This window comes from Saccostrea cucullata, unplaced genomic scaffold (genome assembly GCF_032062105.1).
Source record: "Saccostrea cucullata isolate Sc308-1 unplaced genomic scaffold, CSIRO_AGI_Scuc_v1 ctg15163, whole genome shotgun sequence".
In the NCBI taxonomy this organism is placed as follows: Eukaryota; Metazoa; Mollusca; class Bivalvia; order Ostreida; family Ostreidae; genus Saccostrea; species Saccostrea cuccullata.
This window is the reverse complement of record NW_026918645.1, coordinates 1-6,098: the sequence shown is the minus strand read 5'-3', so window position 1 is coordinate 6,098 and position 6,098 is coordinate 1. Positions and strand designations below refer to the sequence as shown.

At 30.5% G+C, this 6,098-nt stretch overlaps 1 long non-coding RNA gene across 1 annotated transcript; it reads right to left on the bottom strand.

The window, feature by feature from the left end:
* Positions 1-2,570: 2,570 nt before the first annotated feature.
* Positions 2,571-5,758, bottom strand: LOC134269051 (uncharacterized). Its single transcript, XR_009992491.1, has 3 exons — positions 5,722-5,758; positions 3,729-3,866; positions 2,571-2,701 (listed from the first exon to the last, which is right to left on the bottom strand). It is a non-coding gene; the product is annotated as an uncharacterized LOC134269051 (long non-coding RNA).
* Between the last annotated feature and the right edge of the window lie 340 nt (positions 5,759-6,098).

Below are 6,098 nucleotides of genomic sequence, written 5' to 3'. Positions count from 1 at the left end.
ATACCAGTGCCGATGTGAGACTTTTTCAGACGAGGGAAGAGGCATGGACCTACGGTACACATGCATCTGTCGAAGTCTGATCATTGCACGTCGGCAATAAATGACACATTGATTCTTTTCCTTTTTATAGCTTCAAAAAACCCATTAACTTTTTAAGAAAATGTTTGTACAATCAAAGAAAATTGTTCACTTTTTATACAGACCACGACATTTCTTTCGTTTTCAAGTAACCTATAATTGAAAGTAGATTTGTAAACATGCATAGTTGAGATTGATAAATCATCAAATGCATTCACTGCTTAACATTATCATCTTTCTATAACATAAAGTAAATTATGAAAGCCATAAATATCGTTCATTTATTTATGCACGTTTGTATACAGAAACAACCTGTCCCACCTCCAGGCTGAAATGGATACTTTTTGCACCTGTATTGTAGTAGAGTTGCAATCTCGAAACTCGCATCTTAATAAACGTTTACTTTTTATCTACTCTCAATTTATGTATAATGTTGTTTAGTTTGCAGTACGACAATATATGTTGTGTTATTATTATCTCTTTCACTTTCGTATAAACCTTCTTTTTTTACAACATGTTGCTAAAAAATAGTTTCGCTTAGATTTGACGAATTTCATTACATTAGGTACCATTTTAATACTGAAACTCTTAAGTGTTCTCGGACCTAGTATTCAGATTAGTTTTTTAATCAGGCAATACGAAATGCACTTATTTTCAATCCTATTACTTCATTCTTCTATAAAAAAACAAACCAAGGCAAAATAGTTGAGTTTGACAGTTAGCGTAAAAAAGCATTCAAATTTTACCAATAATAAACAAATAAAAGTTTATAACTAAAGATCTTTTTTCACAATTATCTGTTCATCTTCAAGACTACATGTGAATAGCTTGAATCAATCTGTATTTCATGCAGAAGCTCTGATTTGTTTTATAAAATACCTATAACATGGGTAAATTGACAGGATCGCTGTAAAAAGTGTACAGGTAACTGAAATGTTAAAAGATATAGAAGTGAATTATGCAGTTAATTCGGGCATAAAAGAGGGCCAACATTTTACACGAGAATCTTGTAATATCTCCGAATCAACGATGTTCATATAATTTTATAAGGATTTGTCGATTTCTTGCTGAATTCTTTCTACATTCTTTTGTTTGTTGCTTATTAAATGATTGCTGTCAAAAGTAAAATGTAAAAACACTCGGTTTGGTCATAAATGAAACGTAATAGAGTCAAATTTTTAAATCAGTCATTGTGTATGTAATTTTTATGCACCTGGATCGATAGATCCGAGGCGTACTTTGTTTTTGTCCTGTCTGTTTGTCCGTTTGTCTATTTATCTGTTTGTCTGCCTGTTGTCAACTTAAACCTTTGATATAATAACTTTTGAGTTATGAGAGATAGAGACTTCATGTTTGATGTGCATACTCCACTACTTACGTTCTTTCAAATAACACCAAGGTCAATGACCTTGTAATCTTGACTGTGACCAATATGCTATAAAAATAGTTTTTGAAACTTTGTTGCCGACCGGCACATCTTGTTTGTATTTTATGTAATTTACAGTCTTTTACTGCTTCGAAACTGAAACATGAGATGCAGCTTTCTCATAACTGATCCTGTTTAAACGTAATAGGAACAATTAATATAGAAACATGGTCACATTTAATCACAATTTTGTTTAAGTTACGTACTTTAAGCCTATTTTTTTTATATTTGTATATTTTCAAAAGTCTTCTTTTTTGTGCCGATTTGTAAATCTATTAAGATGGTTTGCTTCATTTTCAATTTCAGATATATGGGCATTATAATCTTCACATATGCAGTAATCGTGTAATTCAAGGACAATAGCTTCCAAGGGTGAACTGCATACTACACTCCAGGGGCGATATACACTGGGTAACCTCACTGCTGTACACCAACTTTGACGTATGGCTGGAACCTGCTTCAACATATACACACAGGTTTTACTTACAAGCTCTATTGGTTTCAAACAAATATACTTTATTGTCAGATCATTATGAACATGTCTTGGATAAGACTTTTAAGTTTTTGAAATATTCAGATACATGTTACTAAACATAGATAGCATATTAAACGAAAAAAAAAAACATGCTAACATGATGAGAAATGCGGCTACTGGATGTTTTAGGAAAAATGAATTATATTTTACACTGCAAATAACTAAAATGAAATTATAAAATACCTTAGCTCAGAAACGCTGAACCATAACTTTCTTTAAAAAATGGAATACCAGAGCAAGCCCTGCAAGAGATACTCTATACATGCAAAATATCAATGCTGGATACCCAAATATGTGAGAGAGGTTAAAACGTCCTTTGCACGGACAGATAAAAACAGATAATTGTAATAAAATCTGACAATAAGAGTTTTGTTACGACAGAGTGCGTGTCTGTCCCTTATTCAAAATCAGTTGGAGATGTGCCCTTTTCTTTCAGGTCACTTTTTCGTCTTCGGTGTGAAATTAGCTCCGTCATTAAATTAAGCAATTCCCTCACGCCAGCAAGAATTTGATACGATACACCAAGTTTTCACAATTCTCCCCATGGAATCCAGGTTCACATAATCCAGAACAAGATCCGGTCACGTGATGGCATGGTTTGTTACCTCTACAGTAACCACATACCCCATTACATTCTTTGCCAAACCAGCCATCCTTGTATTCTAATAAAATTAAAAGGAGCATAAAGAAACTTTTTATCTGTACATCTTTATACGTAATTCAATGACATTACTTCGGAAGCTTATTTAGGACCTATCGAAAAATATTTTTGAATTTCATATAAAAAAATGTCGAATTTGTTATAACGAATTTAATAATTTAATTTCTAACAATTTCGTTATAACGAATTCAATTTTTTAATACGAATTTAACTCATTGAAAAGGAGTCTAAAACTTGTTATAGCGAATTGAATTCGTTCAAACGAATACTATTATTTGTTATAATGAGTTAAATTCGTTAAAATGAATCGTTATATCGAATTCATAATTATATATTTTTCTATAGACCTTGATTATTGAATTTGATTAAACAAATTTTATTCGTTATAACAGACTTTGGAAATTTGTTTTAACAAATTTATTTGTTATAACAGACTTCAGAATTTGTTTAAACGGATTTAATTTGTAATAACAAATTAAAGAAATTGTTATAATGAATTCAACAATTTCGCTATAGCAGATTAAAATCCTAATAGGGAATTCAAAGAAATTGCTAAACTTAATTAAATTCGTTTGAACAAATTCGACAATTCGTTTTATCGAATTTCAAAAATATTTTAGAGGTCGTAAATGGGCTTCCATAGATTACATAGAGCGTAAAATAAATATTTAAGTTACAATAATAATCATATTTGAAATTCAAAGAATTCATATTTATAACCTTAGCAAAAAATACTAGATTTAACTATTTTGATAACTATATTTAGCTTAAAAAGTTGATTCTGAATTTAAATGGAAAAAGAAACTGTACAAATAAGATTTTTTTTCAAATCATGAGGATTTAATCTGAGTTTCGAAACGGTTATAAATGAAGAAAGACATGTCTTTGTACTTATAAATGACTCCGTTTATCATGAGTATTCATTAACTTTTATTCATTTTTGCTTAAATACGTATAAGTAATTAGAAAAAGAAGAGTCACCTAGCTGAATTACGTATCTTAGTATTCTTGATTTATTAATATCTTACTTGTTAGGCAGTTCTCCCCATGATATCCAGGTTCACATAGCCCGGAACAGGATCCATTGACATAATTACAAGTTTTATTGCTTTCACAGTGACCACATATTCCCTTACAGCCTTCGCCATACCTTCCAAACGTACATGCTACAAAAGACATATCTGGGATCAAAAACTTGCTTTTAGATCTAAGAAGTTGATAGTTTTCAGACAAATGATTTCATTGCGGTTTCCATGAATGAAAACATGGAATTTTTTTTATAAGGAAATGACATTTTTTAACATTTTTAAGACAAAAACGCTTATTATGCAGAATATATATGGAAGTCCAATTGATTCCAGGGCATATAGAACAGTTCCCATTGTTTCAGTATCTTTACTGTTTCATTATTTTGTCAAATTTTACATATTACTCTTTTTATCATCTGCTTTTTTTTAAAATCATAAGTACAATAGACCTTCAATGTTTTTTTTTGTGTGTTTCTTTGTGATAAAGCAAAAAAAAAAAAAGAAAAGAAAAGAAAGATATATATATATATATATATATATATATATATATATATATATATATATATATATATATATATATATATATATATATATATATATATATATATATACAAATTGAAAGTTAATAATTTAACAAAATTATTAAGAAATGACCTTTTTAGCAGTTTATAGACAAAAACACTACTTATGCAGAATACATAATGATATTATTAATAAGCAGAACAGCGCATTTCTTTCTAGTGAATTCATGAATACACCTAAGAAATGCAAATAATAAAAAAGTAAAAAGAAATTGCGCTTCATTTCAAAATGTAGAAATAAATTGAAAGAGTTATACACAATGTACCTCGTATTGGAATTACCTAGCAAATAATCAAACTGACCCTTTTGCAATTAAGTCAAGAAATTTCGAATCACCTTTTGGGCATTACGTATAGTTTACGCTAGCACGATACAAATGATGAGTTTGCCGAAAGTAAGATTTTTTGCCGATTTTATGATATCATAAGGTAATTCATCTTTTTCGAATATTTAAACATCCAAAAGTAAAGTTGATCAAAGAAATAGTCAAATAGATTAAAAAAAAAATTGGATAAACAGAAGAATTCTACAAAAAGTAAGTTAAGGGGTGACCTTTGTCCGAAAGCACGTGCAAAAACAGTGTTAAATGCTAAAAATAGATTATTTTAAGACATTATTGTTCTATCCCAAATACGCACTAAAAAGAACCAAAAATGTCAAATCACATTCAAAATCAACAGGTATTAAAGCTATTATGTTGGTGGTGGACATGTCTCAGTTATGGGACTGTTGGTGGTGGTGGGTGGTGATGGTTGATTGAATATTTTAAAACTTCCTGAAATGTGCTGAATTCAATAAATTGTACGAGAAATATAAGTTAACAGAAAATATTATAGTTCCAGAGCAGTGTATTCACAATTTCTGTTTTTATGACGTCACAAACTAGTCCGATTTTATATCCTTTTTCAGAAAGAGGACAAAATGGACAAAATTTCAACAATTTAAGCTTTAAATTACAAAACATGTGTGTTCAGGAACAATATTTACATATTTCATTCATATTATCATTCTACACATTATATCAAAATATTAATCCTGAACACACATGCGCTCGGTGACTTTTATTCAAAATATCGACGAAATATGTACATTTTTCTGCAAAATTCATAAAAAACTGAAATTTACGTCATATTTGTGACGTCATTGATGTACATATGACGTCATTACTTATGAAATTATTTAGTGCTTTGAAGTCAGCATATACTCCCCTGTTTAAGGACTTAATTAAATATTACTCCATCAAAGTTTGATTTTGGGGGGCAAATGTTGGTTAATACCGCATATAGTTCTTTATATGACTTGTATCAGGATCAGTTGGAATAAGCAGTCTATAAACCTTTTTCGGGGGGTGGGGGCTGGGGGGGGGGTGGGGGGGAGTTGTTAAAGGATTTTAAGGCAATGTTTTTCTTACGTGTCAGACATTTTTCTCCATAATATCCGGGATCACACAATCCAGGACAGGATCCAATGATATGATTACATGGCTCATTTCTTTCACAGTAACCACATATCTCTTTGCAATCTTTGCCATATCTTCCAGGAATACATGCTACAAAAATATTAGAAAGATGAAACTGTAACTTTCAATCAGATAAATTTGTTACTGCAGGGTATGGACAGGTTGCTAATTGTAGACCTCTGTCAGTGAACTTCCAAATTTCAGTTGTATGCCCCCGCAGTTTTTGTCACCATGATGAGAGGAAAAAAAAACACCATTAAATTTCTTCAAGTGTATTTGTACATGTACATGCGTAGCCTATCGATCTATGCCGTTTGCTAACTGAAAAT